The 24,434-nt window shown below is 32.9% G+C and overlaps 1 long non-coding RNA gene across 4 annotated transcripts; it reads right to left on the reverse strand.

The window, feature by feature from the left end:
- Positions 1-13,418: 13,418 nt before the first annotated feature.
- On the reverse strand, positions 13,419-22,033 carry LOC111995746 (uncharacterized). Of its 4 annotated transcripts, XR_010628930.1 has the most exons (7): positions 21,805-22,033; positions 19,428-21,577; positions 18,593-18,713; positions 18,391-18,453; positions 18,248-18,294; positions 15,061-16,068; positions 13,419-13,733 (listed from the first exon to the last, which is right to left on the reverse strand). It is a non-coding gene; the product is annotated as an uncharacterized LOC111995746 (long non-coding RNA). The 4 variants fall into 4 exon arrangements; XR_010628931.1 differs by having other exon boundaries at positions 18,567-21,577; XR_010628929.1 differs by having other exon boundaries at positions 18,593-21,577; positions 21,805-22,032.
- Between the last annotated feature and the right edge of the window lie 2,401 nt (positions 22,034-24,434).

Genomic DNA, 24,434 nt, shown 5'->3' on the forward strand with positions numbered 1-24,434 from the left:
CATAACTGTCACAGGTGCAGCTTTTTTCTTTTTCTTTTTTTAGTACCCAGAAACCTGAACTCACTGAAGAAGAAAAAAGAAAAGAAAAAAAAAAAAAAAACCAAGGAGAAGACCGAACCCACTGAAAGAAAAAGAAAGAAAAATGAAAAAAAAAAAAAGGAGAAGACCGAACCCAATAAAAGAAAAAAAATTAGATAGAAGACCGAACCCACTGAAAAAGAAAGGGAAAAAAAAATAAGGAAACCCAGAGGAGTGGAGAAGATCGAACCAGGATGGAAGGAAAAAAAAAAGGAGAAGACCGAACCAATGAAAAAAAAAAAAAAAAAAAAGGAAACCAGAGGAGTGGAGAAGACCGAACCCAGGAGGAAAGGAAAAAAAAAAGTTGAAAAGGTCAAAAGGTGCGGCTGAAGTTATGACAGTGGGCCTCCTTTATATGTTTAATTACAGAAATGTCATTGAGTTATGAGAATTGGAAACTGAAAACAGTCAAAAGTTGTTTTCAATTTTCTTAACTCATAACTCAAAAAGTAGATAATTGAATATTGGAAACAAAGTTATGAAAACAAAGAAATTGTGTAGGCAAACGAGTATTTTGCTATGGGTCCCACCATTTTTTAGAATTGAGTTATGAAAACAGAGAATTGAGTCATGAAAACTAGTGAACCAAACAGCCTCTCAGCTTTCAGTTCTAGAATATGCACTATTAGAGTATTTTCAGCAGCTTCTCTAAATTTTTGTACTGTTTAGAGAATAAACAATGACATTTAACTTTTACTTATTTACTTTTTCAAATACACTTTCTAATAGATTCTTTATCACATTCTCTATTTCATTTAAATATTATTTTTTCATTAATTGTTTATTCTTTTTTTAACAACTATATTTTTCAATGAGAAATGTTATATTCATAAAATTTTACGCAATATTTTCACAACAAAATTTATGTGGGAAGTTGTTACTAGTTCTAATTTGAACCCACTACTGAAATTATTTTTTTACTCACCAATATTATCTAATAACAATCCGTTACTTAAAATTTATTATGAAAATATTATGGTAGCATTTCTTAATTGCAATTTCTTATTTTTTATATTATTTTTCCCTTCACACCATCTTCTTCTTCTTTTTTTCTCTCTTGGTTTTTTCTCCAACACCCACGTATCCCACTCCTTTCCTCTATCTACCTTCTTTTTCTTTTTCTTCTAGTTCATTCCGGATCATTTCTTCAGCTATCTCTCTTTCTATCTCTCTCTTTCTCTAGCTCTCTCTTTTTTTACTTTTTCTATTTCTACTTTTATTTTCTTTCCTCTTCAACTCACTTCACACACACACACACACAGCTGACATGGCCTTCATCTATCTTCTTCTTCTTCTTCTTCTTCTTCTTCTTTTTTATTTTTTTTTATTTTTTTTTATCTTGTTCTGATTCACTTTGTTGTTACAATGGAGCTTAGATAGGCTTTCATGCTCTTGATTTGTTGTTTTTGTTTTGATTTTAGATTTTTTGTTCTAATTAAATTTGTATTTTTCCCTGTTCTTGATGTGTTATTGTGTTTTTATTTTGATTGTGTTACCATTTGAGAGAAAGACAGATGAACAAGGAAGAGAAGAGGAAAGAGAAAGAATATTTTTTTTTATTCAACTAGGTATTTTTTTAAGATAAAATAATGGTTTGGAGTTGCTACAGTGTTCTCTAAATTAAGAGAATTACTGTAGAAACTCCACTTTTTTTTTTTTTTTTTTAATGGGAGTATCTGTGTGTTTAGAGAAAGTTGTTGGAGCGTGAACAATAACATTTGGTGGTCCAAAAATAGCTTTACAGTGACTGTTAGAGATGCTCTTTTCATTATGTAATTTGCAATTGTCATGGAGATGAGAGAGAGAGAGATGGTAGCCGTGAGGTCTTGGGCTCGTTTGAATTGGTCATGACTCAGTTTTCATAACTTATAGTTCAATCTCAAAACTTATAACTCATAACTCAATTCTTACTATAACTCAAAAATTCCAAAACTTTTGTTTGGTTTCAAAACTGAGTTACATATCTCAGCTTTTAACTCCACTTTTTACCGAAGTGGTGGAGCCCACCCCACTAACACTAAATAGAACTACTCGGTTCCTACTTGCATTCTCATTTCTAATCTTCCTCAACTTTCATATTCTCCCATTAGAAAACCCAAAAATGCAAAGTGGCCCATAAGTCAAAAATGAAGTTTCTCCCACTTTGATGCACTCGCACATTCGGTACAGCACTTCACCATATAGCCAAATCATTGTCATAACAAACAATCACATAATATGACAACAGAAGAATATATATATGTGTGTGTGTGTGTGTGTGTGTGTGTGTGTGTGTCTGTGTCTGTGTGTGTGTGTATGCAAATTATTTCCCAACAATTATAATTTTTCATAGTTATAATGGAACTCTAGTCATCAAAACTAAGACAACTAATTAAGATAAAATCTCTTTCATGAGCATAAACTGAGATTGCAAGAACTCATAACTACGATTATTCTTCATTGTGAGACACAAACTTAGTTTTGAAGACCTAGCCCCCCAACCAAAAAATTGGACCCCCTCAAGGCAAGCAATGCTGCACAATCTGCCAAGGAATCATGCCAACATATTCAACCAAGGTTTTACTATTCATAATAGAAAAAAATCAATAGCCTCTTAGGAGCACAACCCCAAAAAAATTTGTCCATGCCTTGGCAGATCCTAGTGTCTCTACCACCCTTATTCCCATCACATTAACATCACAATTTCCTTTCATTCCAACTCCAAGGTTCTTGCCTTCTCCCCTCAGCAACAACATCAACACTCCCTTCAATTCCAAACCCAAAAATCACCCAAAAAATCCTCCATTTTTCCCATTTTTACATATACAAGACAACCCTCTAAACAAAGCCAAAAATTTCCAAGAAAGCTTCAAACAAAATTCATGCCCTACATAACCCAAAAAGACAACAAAAAAAATCTCTCATTTTTCCTAACAAGAAACTGAAACCATTTGACCCTAAAAAAACCAAAAACCCAAAAAAAAAAAATCATTCCTTTTTCACCCTCCAAAGCCCTAACAATAGAGCCTAGAACAAAACAAAACAAAAACAAAAATGCAAGCAATGAAGGGAAAACAGCAACAAGCAGAAACCATAAATGGGTAGCATATATTTCCCCTATTAATGCTTGCTTGTCTCACCGATGAAGATTTTGAAGCTCTTCGGTCAGCGACTATGATCACGAACTATTTAACTTAAGTTTGTGTTCTTTGGTTCAAATTTTTAAATGAAATGAAATGAAGAAGAAATGTGAGAGGAGGAGAGAAGGATTTGGGTAAGAGTAACTATGGACTAAAATGCAGAGAAGAAATGAAATGAGAAGCTAAAGCCTAACAGTAATATCAAAGGAGTAAGTTGAGGTGACAAGTCTCTGCCACATGGCTCCCACAAAGTCACCAAAATAACTAAATTGCCACTGAAACTCAATTTTTAACTTTTGGAAACTCAAAAAGAGTGTTCTCGATTTCCAAATTTTTGAGTTTTGAGTGATGGAAACAACACTAAAAAAAAAGCCAAACAAATTTTTTTTGTGGGTCCCATGATTTTTGGATTATGAGTGATGGAAACTAAGTTATATTTCCACCAAATCCAAACAGCCTTTTAAGCACTTTTTTTTTGGACTAATTTTTTTTTTTGGGTTATGTTTGGTTCCCCTTTCAGTTTCACCACTACTATTTATGGCAAATATATTTATCTTTGCTTCCAACCCATCCATAAAGCATTCCTTGAATCAATGATATCAATCCAAGAACATATAAAATTTCCTTCTTCAATGCTCCTATTTTCTTTAACTTGTAGTGATAGAACTTCTAAAACCAAAATTTAAGAGGAATGGGGGAAAATGGATCACCTTACCTTAAGCCACGATATGTTTAAAAAAAATTGTGCAAACAACCATTAATCAAGATAGAGAATGATGAAGTTGTGTACAGTACACCAGCCGGTGGAAATGAGCATAATGACTTAGCTACATCTTGACCCTCCACGTGGACAACTTTGAGTTATAGAAGCAGGGGTAAATGGAAACCAAGTTGCTCTAGGCCTTATGTCATCAAGAAGATTTTGTATGGAGGAGCTTTGAAAATCATCGATTTTGATGGCAAAGTGATGTTTTAACATGGATAGGCTCCGGAAGTACAATCCTTGAAGAAAAAGAAAAAAGTTTGTTGGGTTGAAAACCTGAAAGGGTGGTCCTATGAAACCTCACTAGGTTGAAAATTTGAGAGGATGGTCTAGGCAAAAATTAGGGGAAAAGACCATAGACATGGTGAAAATTCCCACAAGGACGTCATGGGAAAAAGTAACATGACACAAAGAAAAGAAAAGAAAATAACAAAAAGACAATAAAGAAAATAAATGTTGGTTCTCTCATTGCTCAAATTAAAAGATGATTAAAATTTTTTCATAGGAGATTTTAGAACATCCAATCCTTTATTAACTCAAGTGAAAAAACATGGAATCATTAATGGTGCAGAAAAGTAGTCAGTCGGTCCACTTTCATTTGGTATCTCTCATTTGACTCTTCTCATCTTCCTTGACTACTCTCATGTCTTTTGCTAGCCAATTCTAGAACTAGAAATGGGAAAGAGAAACCGTGGAAAGTGAATGTCTTGGTTTAGACTCCTTCCAGGCCAAGATCCTTCAATCCTACTTAAGAACCTTGCGGCAAGTTCTACCATGTGATAAGTGCCATCATTAGTAGGAACCCCTTGCTTATCGTCAAACTGGCATGTGATATGGCGTGAAGGATAATAGGAACAATAGCGAAGCCTAGCCAAGATAACATGACCCCTTTAAAAACCATGATCAATCCTGGCTTTGATGTTCCACCATTCTACCAACCATTGGGTGTCTCTAAAGGTGAGGCATGACAAGAACTTTGTAAGAGCAAAAGGCTCCATCTCTTTATCCTTGAGCCTACAATCTCGATAATTCTTTGGCCCATATCAATATAGTAGAATAGATGAAGGAGGATTCAACATGAGCTTCTCATACAACTACATTTGAAGGGAGGGGGGGGGAGAGAGAGAGAGAGAGAGAGAGAGTGATGATTTGAAAAATGAGAGATAAAAGGCAAAAAAAAAAAGATATTAAAAGACAATATAAGGAGCCTTGATGAGTTGAAATCTGAACGGCGGCCCATGCAAAAATTAAAGGAATCCCACTAGGTTGAGATAACCTAGGAAAATGTTAGGGATCATACTTGAAGAAGGAAAGGATGTAGGTGCAAGAGCCCCACAACTACTCGTGGAAAGTACACCTTGGCTGATTAGACTAGGCAGAAGGGTGAAAAAGGAACCATTATGTGAAAGACTGATCTTACTAAAGCATGTGTTTTGAGTTTTGGTATGGGAATGGAAAAGTATTAGGCACCTAACCCCACCCGACCCATGGGTCGGCATCCACTCATTGTGTTCCACATCCAAATTCCAACAAGGGGTCCTCTAATAGGTCATTCTACACACACACACGTACACACACACACGCACTAAGCCTATCCCAACATGCATCTAACACTCGACATGACATATCATATCAAGGTATAACAAGGTAGCAACACATATCCACAAGCATCCTACCATACATCAAAGTATACATAACATGATCATCCTCCATCTCATCATATTCAGGGCATATGTCCTAACACTTATCTAAGCATGGAATTCACATACATCCTAGCATTCATCTAATCATGGCATATCTTATCATTCATCTAGCATTCCATGTTGTATATAGTCAAGGGTAGTAAGCATATCTATGGCAATAACATTAACAAGGCATTAATCAAGCATACTCAAACATTCAAGCATAGCATCAAGGCACTCATTATTCCAATTCCAAGGAATCAATCATCAAATTGAAAGATGCATGTTCATATTCATATTTATATGCATGACTTATCTTCACATACCANCCCCCCCCCCACCACCCCCGCGCGCGGGAATATATAGATTGTTATTGAAGCAAAACAAAGCTAACGGTGGTATATAGCCAACCAAACGGGCCAAGGTGGGAAACCCTGATGAAAATCATCCCATTTGTGTGTTGAATCAACACTTTGAAAATGTTGTAAACAAACCACTAAATATATATATATATTATGAGTGATAGCAAATTTTAAATATTAATTTCCCCCTAAAATCAAATTTCAGTTTCACCACTACTATTTATGGCAAATATATTTATCTTTGCTTCCAACCCATCCATAAAGCATTCCTTGAATCAATGATATCAATCCAAGAACATATAAAATTTCCTTCTTCAATGCTCCTATTTTCTTTAACTTGTAGTGATAGAACTTCTAAAACCAAAATTTAAGAGGAATGGGGGAAAATGGATCACCTTACCTTAAGCCACGATATGTTTAAAAAAAATTGTGCAAACAACCATTAATCAAGATAGAGAATGATGAAGTTGTGTACAGTACACCAGCCGGTGGAAATGAGCATAATGACTTAGCTACATCTTGACCCTCCACGTGGACAACTTTGAGTTATAGAAGCAGGGGTAAATGGAAACCAAGTTGCTCTAGGCCTTATGTCATCAAGAAGATTTTGTATGGAGGAGCTTTGAAAATCATCGATTTTGATGGCAAAGTGATGTTTTAACATGGATAGGCTCCGGAAGTACAATCCTTGAAGAAAAAGAAAAAAGTTTGTTGGGTTGAAAACCTGAAAGGGTGGTCCTATGAAACCTCACTAGGTTGAAAATTTGAGAGGATGGTCTAGGCAAAAATTAGGGAAAAGACCATAGACATGGTGAAAATTCCCACAAGGACGTCATGGGAAAAAGTAACATGACACAAAGAAAAGAAAAGAAAATAACAAAAAGACAATAAAGAAAATAAATGTTGGTTCTCTCATTGCTCAAATTAAAAGATGATTAAAATTTTTTCATAGGAGATTTTAGAACATCCAATCCTTTATTAACTCAAGTGAAAAAACATGGAATCATTAATGGTGCAGAAAAGTAGTCAGTCGGTCCACTTTCATTTGGTATCTCTCATTTGACTCTTCTCATCTTCCTTGACTACTCTCATGTCTTTTGCTAGCCAATTCTAGAACTAGAAATGGGAAAGAGAAACCGTGGAAAGTGAATGTCTTGGTTTAGACTCCTATATGCATGACTTATCTTCACATACCACATTGCGTCATAACATCTCAGCACCTATGCATCAATGCATGTTTATATTCTTATGCATGTTCATGTTTTTCATCCAAGACATAAGCCCTAATTATCAATATAACAATCAAAGCATGTAAAACATGTTATTCTTCTAACCCTAGACCTAAACATGTGAAATCTAAGCTATACAAAACCTAAACATGCAATTAAAACTGAGCAAAACATCAAGAACAACAAAAAACCTAAATATGGGTTTTTAGGCACAAGAATGCATGTGTATATATAGAATATGCGTACGCAAGTGTCTGCATGCATGAAGCTTGCATATGGATACTTGCCCAAAAACTCAGTTTTAAGACAACAATCAAACACAACCTAGCTTGCTTCTAAATACGAAAACAATCTAATTTAACATAGAGATATCAAAGCAATAAACAACTAAAATAAACAACTAAAATGAGAAACACAAGGTTAGACCCTTACCTTAAACACAAGAACTCTTTGAGCTTAAAACTCAAAGGCCAAGACAAAACAAGAAGGCTAGTAAGCTTAAAACTCGAAGGCCAAGACTAGATAGGTCCCAACCAAGTAAAATTTAACTTGAGGATGTTTTTTTAGAATAAAAACTCCCTCTTTAATTCACTATTTTCTAGTGAATTCGGTGTGTTTTGGGAAAAGAGCCTTTAGGGACTTTTATAATAATCAGAGATGGGTGTAAGGCAGCTCCTAGCCGATGTGAGATTACGTATACACGAATTTTACATCAAAAACTTTCTAAACAGGTGTTCTAAAACCCTACATGTGTGCGCATACTCTAAGTATGCATATGCATGAAGTATGCAAGCTCATACTTAGGATTTCTGTATGATTTTCTTTCACCAAAACATCCTCCAAGCTAAAGACTTGAAAGATTGGGCCTTAAACTAGCTTTGGGCCTCTGAGTGATATTGTTATTGAAGGAGCTCGAGTCGTAAGGGGTAAAAAATGAGGTGTCTACAAAGGACTACCGTAAAAGAAATTGTTTTCCTCCCTATGGACTACATCCAAGCCATTAAGAATTTTAGCGAAGATGATAAGCAACAAGGATGTAGAGATAATAAGCATTGAGAAAGTAAGAACACTCTATTCCAGCAAGGGGCAACGCTTTCTTGAAGAAATAGTTGAAGACCATTAAGATATTCAGTTGCTTAGGGCTGCACCGTCTTCTAGCCACTACTTGGATTACTCCTAAGACCCTTTAGGGAAGATGAGAAAAATCCTCTTCAGGAGTAGGAAAGATAGCAGAACCAATGTCCCACTCACCCATGTTTGCACTAAACTTTTCTATGGTAGGGCATTGTTTTACACTGTTGAACTGAATTACATGGTAAGAAGGAATCCAGAACTTAGTGGATGCATGAATAACAGCCTCATCAACCTTAATTTAATGAACCAAGTATTTCTTGAAGGATGGATTGAGCATACTAACCCATAAGGAGACTTGAATTGGAGAGAATTCTATCCTTGGGAACCTTAAGGACTATGTCCTAGACTTTCTGCCACCTAAACATCTGTACGTAGGTTCGAGTATGCGTACGCATGGTTTTAAGTATGCATACACATGTTTGTGTATGCATACGCATATTCAACTAGATTCTGGATTCCTTATCCTTTTTAAAGTCCTTTTCTCCCATCATGCACCTCTCATATGTTTCCTATAAGCCCAAGGATTACCAATTTAGGTCCTTTGCTAGAACATTCATTCAAGTGTACAAAAAAAAGCTAAAGAAGATAATGCGAAGCATACATGACACAAAAGTAAATTGACAACTACAATCATGGTGACATGAGGAGTATGCAAATAAGCCTACAGCCCAATCTAATCAGTTTCTTAAGCCTAACCATGTTAATTTTCAAGCCCAGCAAATAAAGCCATTATCACCCAACAATTTAGAAGATATTTGAAGTCATTTTCTCTAAGAAGTCAAAGAGTATTTAATATTGGTTTCCTAGGAAACATTCAGCCATTATGTTTTATTCCTCCTGACACCAGAGTGTTTCCAGTTCTAGCCGAAGTGTCCCAAGATCTAGCAAGCCCAATCTGATGTCAGTCCGGCCTAAAAAGCTAAAAATCAGAATAACAGCCCATTATTTTGAACTTTTTTTACTATTAATAAAGTCAAATAATCTTTATTTAGTGTCTTTTGGGATGAATCACAATTTATGTTTTATTTCTCCTAGGTAGACAAGTACTTTATTGTGTTTCTAAGTTCCTAAGAGTCATATCTAACTTAGATAAGGTTAAGTGAATGTATTTATTATTATTTTCGTTTTCCTATGCTTAGGGGCTATTCCAAGCTCTATTTAAGCTTTTGGCTGAATCAAATAAAAATCAAAGTGCATTTTCAGAATTAAAAACCTTGTGTTTTTCAAAAGATGAATTTCTTCTAAATTATCTCTTATCTCTTGAGTGGATTCCTTTGGGTGGTGAGTACCGGTTTTTGTATCTCTTGGGTGGTGTTAATCTGTATCCCATAGAGTGGTGAGCCAAAATAGTTCTGTATCCTTAGCTAAATTCCTTTAGGTGGTTTTATCTGTATCACTTTGGGTTTACTTTGGTGGTGAGCTTCTCTATCCTTTAAATTATTGAGTGTTTTCTTATCCCATAAAACTAGCAAATATAAAATATATTCATCCAATCCAACCTATTTCCATTTATCATATCGATTAAGTTTGGGTTGCCCTTAAGAATCTAGTATCAATACCTATTTTCAATGTCTAAATCAAGATTTTCCTATATAATTGTAAATAACTACATGTCTCAAAATAAAAGCAAAAATATAAAGACGTTCTTAAATACAACCCAATGTCTCAAATGAAATAAAAATTCAAAAAATAAATGTTAAAAGAAAGAGAAAAAAAAAAGAGGCAGGAAATCTATTTGTCTGTGTGCAGGGACATCAAGGGCATTGTCTCCTCCGACCAACCCTCTGGGTAACCTCAAAGTTAGAAGTCCTATTGTCATCTCCATCATCACCATCATCACCTTCTCCATCATCATGGATGATCCCACGAAGAGTTGGAGGAAGTTATCATTGTCTGAAGTGGAAGGAAATCAAGTTGATCTATCGAGAAAGAAGAAAAATGGGGAACATGTGGTGACTGTGAAGTTTCTTACTCGTAGGAACATCAATATTGAGGCAGTGGCCCATACATTCCAGCCCCTGTGGAAAATGAGAGGCAACTTTGAGGTTAATGATGCAAGGGATAACATGGTGTTGTTTGACTTTGAGCTTCAGGTTGACATAGAAAAAGTTTTAATGGGGGAACCATGGACCTTTGATAGGCACTTGGTTGTTATAGAGCTATGATGGAACCACCCTAGTTCAGAATCTTCTTTTTAAAACTAAAGGTGTCAATTCAGGTTAACGTGTCGGGTTCGTGTCGTGTCGAGGTAGGGGTATTCGACTAAATGGCTCAACCCAAACCCAACCCATTTAATAATCGTGTCATGATTCTTCAACCCTAACCCGACTTGTTAATAAGGCGGGTTGACCTGACCTAACCCATTTGACACACTTAATAAACGGGTCGTGTTGGGTTGGCATAAATGAAACACAACCTGCATAATATTAAATATAACATCCATCTAGAAATAAATTTTTTTTTTCATCCCAAAAAGCAGTGCATACACTTCAAGTTTTCAACCCATATTCAAAATAATATAGTTCTACAAAAATATAACATTCATCTAGAAAATAAGTTATTTACACTCCAAAAGAAGTGCATACACCTTAACCCAACTTCAAAATAACAAAGTTTAATAAAAATAAAATAACATAGTTCAACAAAAATATAATATTCTTGAAACTCGCTAAATGCTAAGTATCAATATTGAAATAATTTGAGCAAACAGTAGACTAATCCTGACTATGACCACGATTATCATCTATAGATTCTTTGTTGATATCCAAGTTCATAACATCTTCCACAAGCTCATCAAATTTCATTTGTGCAAGTTCTATGCAAAAAAAAAAAAAAGTATTAGTAGTTCTAGGGTTTGTAAAGTTTCAATTTCTATTATATCCCTTGTAAATTTTTGTAATTACTCACTTTTCTTTTTAAATTTAAAATATATGTTGGATATAAAAGGTATTTGACAAATGTAAAATAAAATAAATATTTATTTGTTATACGAGTTAAACAGGTTGTGTTAAGTGGGTCATTTCGGGTTGATACAAATAAATTAGCGTGTCAAATATGTTTATTGCGAGTTACGTGGGTTGACCCACTTATGACACGTTTCTTATCATGTTGCTTTCGGGTCAACCCGTTTATGACCCAAACCCATTAAGGCTCAACTCTAATCCGAAAAAACCCATGTCAGGTTCGTGTCTTGTTCGCAGGTTGTGTCGAACATTGACACCCATATTTAAAACAACATCCTTCTAAGTTCAAATACATGAACTCCTTTTCTCTTTTTTGACGACGGTGGTTGCTCTTAGTATTGGGGAAACTCTAAGTGCTGTGACAACCCCAAAGGATACCTTGAAGCTGAGACAAGGTAATTTCATGCGCGTTCGAGTGGCTATCGATATCACTAAGCCATTGCGTAGAGGGAGATATGTCAAATGGGACCAGGATTCGTACGGATGGATCTCTTTTAAGTACGAGCGACTACCTAATATATGTTACTAGTGTGGCAAGCTTTGCCATGATGATAAGGACTGTGTAATTTGGTTACAAATCAAGGGTACCTTGGCTGTGGAGAAAAGGTAGTTTGGGTCGTGGATAAGAACAGCACTATACAATCAGGCAAGGAAAATGGTGGTGGAAGTGTAGGGGTACGAAAGTGCGAGGCACAAATCTCAGGAATGATCATCTGCGATTGTCTCATCGGTAAACACAATGGATGGGATGTCAACGATAGGAAAATGTATGATCTTGAATCAATAAGGTTTTGGAGGATGCAACAGTGGTGCAGGAAAGTCATATGGAGTTGCTGATCATCGGAAACACTGTCATCGAACAAGCGACTTCGAATTTTGAGGAAAGTTTTGCTTTAAAACTTTCTTTTCTATTAAGCGACTATACTTTAGATCCAGAGAGATCCATTCTCTCTGACTTCTAAAGTAATCCCTTTTGTTTAATCCTTCATGCAAGTTAGTAATTAGTCTATAAGTTCTTTTCTTTTTGTATTCTAATTATTAACATGTTTGTTTGCATGCTTGTTCAAGTTTATTTATGTCATGCTTTCATATTTTCATGATTAATGTATTCATATGATAATCACATGATTCATGCATAATATTTGAGATGGTATATGAAGTCTCCCTCATGAATCTATAACTCTTTCTTAAAATCTCATGCTTTCTTCTAAGTAAAAACAGATCTAGAATTTTTCTTTCAAACCTTATCTTTTCATCATAATAGAAACAGATCTGAATTTTCTTCTTAAATCTACTGTTTTTCTTTCTAAAATAAAAATAGATCTGGATTTTTTTTCTACTGTTTTTTCTTTCTAAATAAAAACAGATTTGAATTTTCTTCTTAAATCTACTGTTTTTTCTTTCTAAATAAAAAGAAATCTAAATTTTCTCTACAATACACTATTTTTCTTTCTATATAAAAACAGATCTGGAATTTTTCTACTACAATGCATTGTTTTTTTCATAAATAAAAACAGATTTGAAATATTTTCTCTAAAATAAAAAACAAATCTAGAATATATTTTTTTTTCCATAAAACTTCTTCTTGCTTTAAGAGAATAGATTCATGAAGACTATTTCTTTACTTAATCTTAGATTTATCATTTAAACACATGTTGCATCTCGTTACTTCATGTTAATGGGTATTTAAATGGTCATTAGAGTCTAAAAGACCGGATTTTGTCTGGGTAGGATGGGTGCCTAACACCTTCCCATCCTATAACCTAGTCCCCGAACCGTAAATCTTAGGTTCGTAGAGTAGTCTTTATTGTTGGTAGATTGTAACTAGGACAAAGAGGTTTGTAATTTTTTACTTAGATTGCAATTAGGACCAAAGCCATGTAAAATGTCTTTCTATTAATTGTAATTGTTCAAATTAGTCGCTAACCCGTGCGATGCATGGGAAAGCTATTGTGTATAAAGATATAATCTGTTCTTTTTCTCTTCCTCTTTGATTGAACATTAGAATTCCAGTCTTATAGTTTCCTATCTTTGATATGAAACATTAAATTAGCTAATGAAAAATAGAAATCAAACTTAAGTTTAAAATAAAATAAAGAATTAAATCTTTAACATCCTTAATTATCCGTAAAATGTATGAAACACAAATTTAAAGAACTACTTAATCAATATTTCAGATAAATTGAAAAAAAAAAAAAAAAAAACTTTAAAAAGTGTTTTTTGTATCTTCCTTTGTTACTTTGTAATAGTCACTGAATATGTCCTTTTGTTTTCCTTGAGTACAAATGTTGGAGTGAGTTGCACATTGCTTTGAACATCAACTTTTTGAAATTTAGTAGAATCTCCACCTTGTTCACTTGATAAGTTGCTACTACATTCATTTGAAGTGTCAATGATGTAAGCCTGACAATAAAACAAGTTGATAAATGTATTACAACATAAACAAATTAAATATCTAATAATTTTGCTATATTAAAAAATACGTACTTCTGACATTTTATCAAGCTAAATTGCTTTGTTAGTATTTTCAAAAGATTCAAAAACTTTCTTGACAGTGTAGTATTCCCATCCATACTTAAGATTATAGTCATTTAGTTGTATTTGGAAAACAAATTCTATTCCATTCAGATTTTCTATTTGCACATGAATAACGACTTCTTCAAGCACCTTACAAAAGTAATATTTTTCAAATTGTACACTCAAGTAAAACTTGGACAAAGAAGTTCTATTGAAGAAAACAATTGTTCATAGCAATAAACGGGAGTTCTACTGATCCATGTTTCCTATGGATGTCTCATAATGAGGTATGTAGGAATTTTTTTGTTGATTGGAAGTAAACTTAATGATGAATGCTAACTATTTTGAAGGATAAAATGTATCTATAGCTTTGTCAAGATTTTTTTTGCCCACAAAGCACCAAGGACACACAGTGTCTGAACTTATATCTATTTTTATAAGCTTTTTCTGAGTGTTGTTTCTAATTGACTCAGACGCAGACATGATGCCTTTGTATATGCAAGTTTTCTGAAATATATTGATTCAGTTTTGAATGCAGTGAAGTACAGTGGTTTTTCTTCTTCATATGTTATAACTCAAGATAGCATTTTCTACCAAAGAATTATTAACTAAACAAATTACAAACACATGTACTCTTGAATTGGAACCCCTGGATCAAAATGAAGCCAAGTGCATAACCTATGACTACTTGAAAAGTTGTATTATTCAAAATTAATAAAATTTTCTGCAATGACATTTGTGGCTTCATTAGAATAATCATTATTGATCTCCATCACATGAAATAGTATCTACACAGGGACAGAGCAAAAGCACTGCCACTCAAATAAGCAATGCCTCTCCCATGTCACCTAAGTCGTCAACAGCAAAATTGGATCCATCAAGTAATGCAAACCAACATGCAAAACCCAGAAATATCCCTAAAAAATCACAAACTTGGTCATCCATAAAAAATAAAAACAAATCTGGGTATCCATAAACTTGGTCATCAAAAACACGAAATTTAAACTCTAATCAACCACTAATCTATCCAAACCTACTATATTTGAAATTTCAACTAAAAATTTTCTCAAATTTGAATCACATACACAAACCAAAAAATTCAACAAAATCAATCAGAAAAATCAACTAGTACATACAATTCAAAAGAAACCAATAAGACACTCAACCCAAAATAACAAAACTTGAATCATATTTAACAAATCTTGAATCATACCTGCACTGTAGCGGTTTTGGCGGTATATGGGTGGAGGCTAGGCTGAAGGTGGGGTGATGGTTTGACATGGTGGCAGCCCTCAAATCTCTTTCTCTCTCTGCCATTAACGAAAAAATAACTAAACGATTTTTGGTTTTAAGAAAGAAAGAGAGAACGGCTGAACTTGTCGAAGGAGAAGGAAAAGCAGAATTGGAAGGGAAGAGAAAGCATCTGAAATTTGAATGCGTAAGGTTTGAAAAAGAGGAGTCGAGTTAAGCTAGGTTTTGTTTTGTTTTTTTTTTTGTTTTTTTTTTTTTTAAGATAAGTATCCGTTTTTTTTTTAAGTGAAAAGAGTTTTTAATTTTATTTTTAATTTTTTAAATATTGTGCTGATGTGAAAAATTATAGGAGTTTCAAAGGTTTTGATTTTATATATACAAGCACTTCTCAAGTTCAAGCAAGATCTTGAAGATCCTTTGAACTGGCTTGCCTCTTGGGCTGCAGTTGATGAGGATTGTTGTCACTGGTTGGGAGTTGTCTGCCACAACCTTACTGGTCATGTCCACCAACTCAATCTTAGAAGCGTTCCTCCTTTGGATGACCAGTTTACAACTGATGATCAATATGGAGCTCAATTAGAAAGCTTATTTTACTCAAATGCATGGGATTTTTATTTAAAATTTTTTATAATTTTGTTGTTGTATTTTTTATAGCATTTCAAAAGTATCTTTCTTCCTTATTTAACATCATCAAAAGTAAATCAAATCATACTTCATCATAGTAACATATATTAACACACTTTAAATAAGGGGGAAAAAATTAAATTTACAGTAGTGGTAAAACAAATACCTTTCTTCATAACATCGTACAAATCTAGATTCATAGATCAAAATAACATTTATAATCCTAAAATAAATCAAAAGTCAAATAGTTTAATCCCTTGTTTATGAAGGTTCATGTTTTCTCTCTTGAAAGACTTATGGGTCTAATGTTGTGAGCATCCGAGCCATTGATGATCTTTTTGCAGACCTGGACATATTAGAAGTTTCAAAAAAAAAAAAAATGTTAAATTGATTCCAAACAAATAACACATACAAATGCAAAATTAGTTCTACCATTTTCTTGCCCACTTATCCAATCTAACAATAGGTAAATTATCACGTTTTATATTTCACAAATATCATCATGATTTTAATTGCCTCATTTGCAACAAACAAATGTCCTAACACCCCCAACAAACCAATTTCCTAACACCTAAACTCAAACACAAATCCACAACTACCCAAAGTATACCAACCACAAACCAACATAAATTCATTGGAAAAATGTTAATAATAATAATCAAAGAAAAACTAACCTTAGGGCTATAACCGGCTTAAGTAACATCTAGTATTGTTTTGGGAAGTTGAACACAAATAGTCAAACCAAGATTTTGAATCATGAATTTAACAAAAAACCAAAGACATGAATTTAAAAAATGCTCATTACCAGAAATAAATAAATAAACAATAAAAGAAATCACAAATTAGAATTTAGACTTTCGAAATACAGTAATTAAAAATACTCAATTGAATTCTACAAAGTTAATGATTGTTCACAGAGATGAAATAATTACCAAATTATGCAACTTAGTTTTTCTTCACTAATAGCTAACATGTCCTCTTAGTTAAACCTAACTATTAAGTTTCATTCGTTGACTAAACTCAATTGATGTAAGATCTTAATAACCTCAGCATTAGTAAATCCCCTCTCACTTACATTTCAAAGATGATTTGACTTAAATCCAATTGTTGTAGCCAAATCCAAGTCTAACTCCAATACATAAATCCAAACATATCCAACCAAATGACTAAACATAAAAATAAAGTTATGGCGTAATTTAAAAACAAACCAAAAAAAAAAAAAAAAAACCTTTAACTATAGCAGTTTTGGTTACATGACATATTCTCTACTTGTCTCCTCAACTTATTGAAATTTCATGGTATTTAAATATCAGAAGTAATCTACAATTAGCAAAGTAAACGTAGAGATATGTTGCTAAATTACATGCTCTTTCTAATGATAACTCCATCATTGCCCAACCTTTCATTAAGCTTTGACCTATATCACATTAAGAGTAAATCCCTCTCTCCTACCCTTAGTTTCACAATGATTATAAAATTAACACAATTATCATATAATAAGAAGTATATTGCTGATTCCATACAAACAAAAAGAAACTATAAAATAAACTTATACAAACCCGAAGGAGAAAGAAGCCAATGATTTGAAATATTGAACATGGCCAATGTAGATAGTGAACACTTTAGGTAATCAAGTCATTTAGGTACTATTGGGAGAGTCATACACATCATAAACCTTAAATTATAAACAATAAAAATAAATTTTAGAATAAAAAACAACAGCAGAATTTTATGAAACAATTTGTGAGCATATTGCTAAAATGTAGTTACCATTACCATTAGTGGAATCTTTCTAACATGGAGACCATCAATTACATACAGTTGGGTCAATGATTGGGTAGGAAATGGCAGAGAGTTTTTTAGAGGACTACCAACACATACTTATTTTTCTTCAAAAGGCTAAAAGTGAGTGATTTGTATGACTCAATCTGTAATGACCTTTCTCTTCTAATACCAATGAATAACAGATACAGCAGCTTGTCTTCCAAAACAGCAAGCACCTTTATTTGATTTAAAAAATCTGATGTTCGATAATGCAGTATTATCGATCAGAGAGATTATATAAGCCATTTATATATTGAATGTGATAGGCAGAGAATGTTCATTAGTTTAGATAATTATAATTAAAATGGACATAAGAAAAATGTTATCTTTTACCTTCAATGACTAATACATTCAAAGAACTTGAATTTGATGAGAACATCAACAAACCCCAAAAAAATAAATCATACCAATAATAAACACGTCTATAAGACATTTATCAAACAGGTAATATGTACATAGTACAAATATGTATATATATATTTTTTTTTTGGTGATGATTGCAAACTCTCCAACATAAGCGCTAACTTCCTGGATATCTAAAACCATATTATATTAAAATTGGTATTATAGTATTATACTATAAAAAGCATTGTTAATAAAAGCCTAACACAAATAACAAAATCTAAACCAATCCAACCAAGGAATTCAAACCTAAATCATATTCAATCCCCAAATTTATTAAATGAAAACAAAAACTTTACCAGTTATGGCTTAACGGCGTCTCTCTATGCTTGCAGTTCCAACAAACCTTAATCGAACAATTTGCTTTGATTAAATTAGATACTCTAGATTGTAGAAAGATTCCACTTCATTTCTGCAAAGAAAGAAGGGATGTGGTATTTACCTTTACTGATAAAGGAACAATGTCAGCACCGAATCACCCCGTTCTTGAGAGACAATTAAGATTCTAGTAGAAAAAAAAATTATCGACACATCACAATCCTTAAAAGTAGCAGAAGCATTGAATCAAAGAATACTAAGAAAAGTGTTAAGTGGACTCAGCATTAAAATCACAATTACTTGTAATTACTTGAATAAACAATTACTTTGAATCTTTATCTGAATTCTGCCCTTGGATATATTTCAGCATCAATGTCCAAATTCTGCCCTACGTATAGCAAGCATTAGCAAAGTATCCACGACCTTCCTTCTTCGGAATTCACAAAGCTACTCCAAAGAGAAATTGTTAAACAATGGTATACCACCCTACACACGTATTTACTTTCTTAAAAATAAAAGAAAATAAAAAATTAAGAAAAAAGAGACGAGAAGAAGCATAAGACAGCAAAAAGAAATAAAATCTAACTTATATAGAACACAACCTCCACTACATCCTTAAATATTGCAAGAGGCACATAACCCCATTTTCATGTCCTATTATCTAATGAGAAAAAGATTAACAAATGTAAATGTAACCAAGCCTGTTATTGGATGTAACTATCAAACTAATGATTAAAAAAAAAACTGTCAAACTAATAGTTCAATAGAGACAAATAGAAATGCTTATCACTGATATTGACCAATGCCAAATTCTAGTTGGTTCATTAGTCCAATTGTGGGTCATATATTTTTTTAAAGCTTCACATCAGGACTCCTAGAAATTCCTGAATTAGTTGTAGATATTTCATTAGTCACACTTCTGCATTTGTGAATAATAATAATAATAATAATACCATCAAAACTAATTGAACTTTTACTTTGCTACATTTTTTCACCAACTTAATACCCAAACAGATTCTCAACTAAAATAGAATACAACATGAAAAATCTATAAAAATCCAATATGCCATCCAATATAGCCACTTGTAATATGCACTCTAAAGAGCAAATATACAACAAAAGACCATTAAATTACATAACTAATCTTCATTAAGAATATACCTACTTTTCTTTATACACAAATGCAGGTGCAAGTTCTGTAATAAATTGAAACAAACAAAAAAATCAATAACAAAAATATAAATTGACCATCTTATATTAGAAGGAAACTCTCACTCCTTTTCTATGATAACAAACTGATGATGCCGAAAAAATCACCAGTGAGTCGCACGGTTCCAACACACTCAATACCAAACCTGCCCAATACAGAAAAAGAAGAAGACCTTGCAGAGAGTACCGGTCCGGTACCGGCCAAAGACCCTCCAAAGGTTAAGTTAGAAGAGAGCTCCAACAATGCTAGAGAGTATGAGCTTTATAGAAATTGTGCGTACCTTTTTCTTGAGGGTCTTTAGGTTTTTATAGTTGCGTAGGGCCAGACTCCTTTGCTTGTAGAATAAGTCTTTTCCTTATGGGGAAGATACTCATTAATGCGTGTATATTCTAGAATTCTACTCATGTTGGGACTCTATAAACCAGGGCTAATTGTGTGTCACAAGTATTTTCCATTTAAGGTTTCTTGGAGACCACATAATAATAGGCTGGATACCACGTGGCTATTTGGTCCGTACATGCCACGCCTATCCGTGCAACCTCCGTTCAGATAGCTCCGTCATGCATAATTTTTCCTCTTCACATACAAAGCCTAAGAGGCTTGAGAGAGCTGATATTGAAGTGACTTCATGTTTCAAATTGCAGAAACATTTGTAGATTTCATAAGGTTTTTTTGGCCCCATGTAAAACATATGATCATGAAATTTTTCTCCTATTAGTTTTGTTAATTAACTCTTTAAACTATAAAACTTATACAAAAAATGCAATAAAGATGCATTGGTATGGAAAATTTCTTATAAAAGTATTGTTTATACATAAAAGCTTTCTAATTTTACATGAACTGTCATAATTTTAATAATAATTGTAAAAAAAATAATAAAAAGTGAATATTCTACATTGTATGAATACTATATTCGAAAAGTTATTATAACATATTATAATTCCAAAGGTTGAAAATGAGCACTTGAGTTAATTATTTCAATGATTGTTTTGGCTTTTTCCATCAAACAATAGATAATAATGTTTCACCAAGGACAATAAAAGACCCTATTTAACTTCAGGTGAGTTGGTGGCTTCTTTTAATTTCAATGACAATTAAGGACTATTCATAAGATTTGAGTTTCAAGTTTAACACTTTTACTACTGCTTTGGTATCAGTTTATGGATTTTTGGCTTTCTTTCTTGGCTGTGGTGTGCACTTTCGTATACCTAACTATTTTTAGTGAAACTACAAAGAGGACAATATATATAGTTGTAGCCGTTATTTCCAATTGCTTAAAAAATAAATCATAGCAATTTTAAATTGCAGCAGAGAAAAATAAAATAAATACTGCAAAAGAAGCCTAAGAAAACATTGAAAATATGGGTTGAAATGTCAACAACACACCATTTAACCAAATCTTTGTCATTTATTTCTACGTTTCTATCTTAAAGAAGGCAGTAAATAATCGAAGAAAACAATAATTTCAATTAGATCAACTATATCTATGACGTTATATAGCAATTTGTTATTCTTTTCCTCTCCCTTTTAATTGAACTTATAGATTGACTAACATTAGTACATTACTTTATCTTGTACTGTTAACCATTACTTTGTTTGACTTAGTGAATGGTTATAAACATCAGAAAAATGATAATGTATAACCATCAGACTATATATATATATATGTATATGTATATATATATTAACGTCTAATGATTTGTTGAAATAAGAAAACTATGCATATGACATCAGCCACATCTACAGTATCAAGTTTCCCTAATATGCCCCCCATTCATTCTCAGATGTTCCATCACCAAATAGAGAAAATCATCCTTTCTCTAAATTAAATAAACATATCCATAATAAAACAAACAACATCAAAATCTAAAATCTACAAACCGTAACAGAAAATCCCAAAACATTAAAGAAAATATCTAAATCTATACCTATCCAACCAAAATACCCAAAAACTAAGTCATATTTCATACCCAGATCTAAGAAAGGGGAAAAAAATTACCGGTGGCAGTTTCAGCGATCTGATGATGGAAGGTAAATGGCCTGATCGACGGAGTTAATGGCACAGGGATTTCTCTTCCTCAATCTCAATTCCTGTGTGTGCCTGCAGCATTGTTAATCAAAAAGTCAGAAGAAGAAGGAAGAATTTTTGAAAGAAACCGGGAAAAGATTCTCTTTTTTCTCAAAACAAAAGCAAATATCTACTAACATTTTGATTGAAAACCCTAAAACCCAAAACAAAAATGAATCAAATCTAAACCTATCCAACAAAAAAACTCAATTAAATGTAAAATTTCATACCAAAATCTTAAAAATGGAAAAATAATTTACCGGTGCCGATTCCGACGATTGGGGTGGTTGACACATAACCTAACGGTTTTTTTTCTGTGCTTGCTGTCCGATGGTCTAAGTCTGGCCAGGGAATGGACAATGGCCGGCCTTGGATCTTTCTCTCTTTCTCTTGGGGTCCGACAAACAACTCTGTTCTCTTTCTTTCTCCATAGACGGGCAGGCCTTTTGAATGTAATTTACCCGTTTAAGCAGTTAGTGTTGTATTTATAATCAGAGACCATATTGTTTTAACATTGTAATAGGGGATTTTTTAGAAAATAACTACAAAACCCAAACAATATCATTAGTTGGGCAACGTTTGAAAGAAATTTGGTTTTTAACAATTCGAATCCAGAGGAGTCGATTTTCCTGTTGTTATTTTCCTATTTTGCCCTTAAAGCCCCTAGTTGAGGTGGAGAAAGGAGCCACGTAGATAACAAATCGAGTTCACTGAAATCATTTCTTATACATAGAAACCGAGTTTACAGGCTCAAATTTTATACATGGAAATTGAGTCCAGTGAACTTGGTTTCTATGTATAAGAAATAAGTTCAGTGAACTCGGTTTCTTTGTATAAAAACCGAGTCCAGTGAACTCGATTTCCTAGTCTCATCAGTCCCTCTCACAGCACCATCAATCTCATCCCATGGCCTGAACAGTCATGTGGGTACTAAGCTAGAAATCGAGTCCAGAGGACTTGATTTTCATGAATGGTCCCCAGCCCTCCACATGTTGCCATGGGTCCCAGCCGGGACCTATTTTGCCATGGGTCTCACACCTTCTTAAGAAAATCAGCTCTATACTCAGCTCTCAGAAACGTCTCTCACATAACTCATCTCACACAAACACTCAAGTAATTGTTTTTACAATATTATTTGCTAGTTTTTTTTTTTTAAGAAATATTTAGAACATATTAGGAAAAGTTTTGTTTTTGTTATTTGTTAGTGTAAATATTGTGATTAATTTATTTGTTAGTATATTGTGATTATTTGCTAGTTTTTTTTTTTTTTGACACATTTACATTTATATTTGGACACATTTATATAAGATCATGAATCTACTTAAGAAAAAATATCTATAATGACTAGTAATATTATGATTAATTATTGGGAAAAAAATTTTATGAAAAATCTAGAACATATTAGGAAAGATTTTGTTTTTGTTATTTGTTAGTATATTGTGATTATTTGCTAGTTTTTTTTGGACACATTTACATTTACATTTGGACACATAAATAAGATCATGAATCTACTTAAGAAAAAAATATCTATAATGACTAGTAATATTATGATTAATTATTGGGAATATTTAGTACTAAATATTGTGATTAAATTACAACATATTGGGAATTTTTTTTTGTTAGTGTAAATATTGTGATTAAATTATTTGCTAAGTTTTAAAAAAAAATTAATATTGTGATTATTGGGAATATTTAGTACCAAATATTGTGATTAGTATGTTATTACAACATATGGGAATATTTGTTTTGTTTGTTAGTGTAAATAATGTGATAATATGCTAAGTTTTAAAAAAAAATTAATATTGTGATTAATTATTTGGAATATTTAGTACTAAATATTGTGATCAATTGTTAGGAATATTTAGTACTTTTAGGTCTTTATCATGGATATGAAATGGATTATGAGTTTGATACCTAAGATAGTAGTAATTTTACCATAAATTATGAGTTTGTAGTCTTTTTACCATAAATTATTTCAACATATATTTGTTTAAGATTTGTAACAGAGATTTCAATGGATAACTGGTTGGTATATAATATTTTTGTTCATCATAATTTATTTGAATGGGTTTAAAGTCATGCCCCTAGAACGATTTGGAATTTTTAAAGAATATGAAATTTGTAATGACTATTTTTGTAAGATTACTAAACGTACTCATATGCAAATTTGGTTGAGGTTAGTATTGTTGGCATTTCATACGCAAACTTTTGTGATTGATGTTGATTAAGCGTTATAAATTTGTGACTAACACAATTGCACTTAATGATCTATAGATTGACAATGATCCATATAAATATATACTATGGTGGACCCCTTAGCAATGCCAACCCTTATGATAGATTCTCATTTCAAGGTCCAGGTATCCAGTGCTACTATATGATGATACGTCGTAAGCTAAAGACCCTGAATGAGCTGAAAGTAAAAATTCTAGAAGAGTTGCAAGTGAACCTTGCTTTGCATGACATACATATTACTTTTCGTTATCCATATGAAGTCCTCAATCAACGCATTAATTACAGATATATGGTGATAACAGAGGACAAACATGTGAAATTCATGTTTAGTAAGATGCAGAAATGGGAACAAGCAGCAGATTTTGAGTTATACGTCATTTTGGAGCTGCGTGCGGAAGTCGACATAGAGGAAGAAATTGTACAAACAATTACATCTCTACAATTTGCAGTCCTAGATGATCAATGCACCACATTGGGAGGCTATACACCCACTTTTCAGGAGACACCAGCAAAAATTGAGAGCGAACCTGAAAATAGATATGAAGATCAATTTTGTACACATCGAGGTGAATCTTCTACAGTTCCAGTAGTTGAAGATGAAGACGAAGAATATTTTAGGGAAGATCCTGACGATAGAGATGAGTACGAAGAGAGG

Source organism: Quercus suber, unplaced genomic scaffold (genome assembly GCF_002906115.3).
Source record: "Quercus suber isolate HL8 unplaced genomic scaffold, Cork oak 2.0 scaffold_73, whole genome shotgun sequence".
In the NCBI taxonomy this organism is placed as follows: domain Eukaryota; kingdom Viridiplantae; phylum Streptophyta; class Magnoliopsida; order Fagales; family Fagaceae; genus Quercus; species Quercus suber.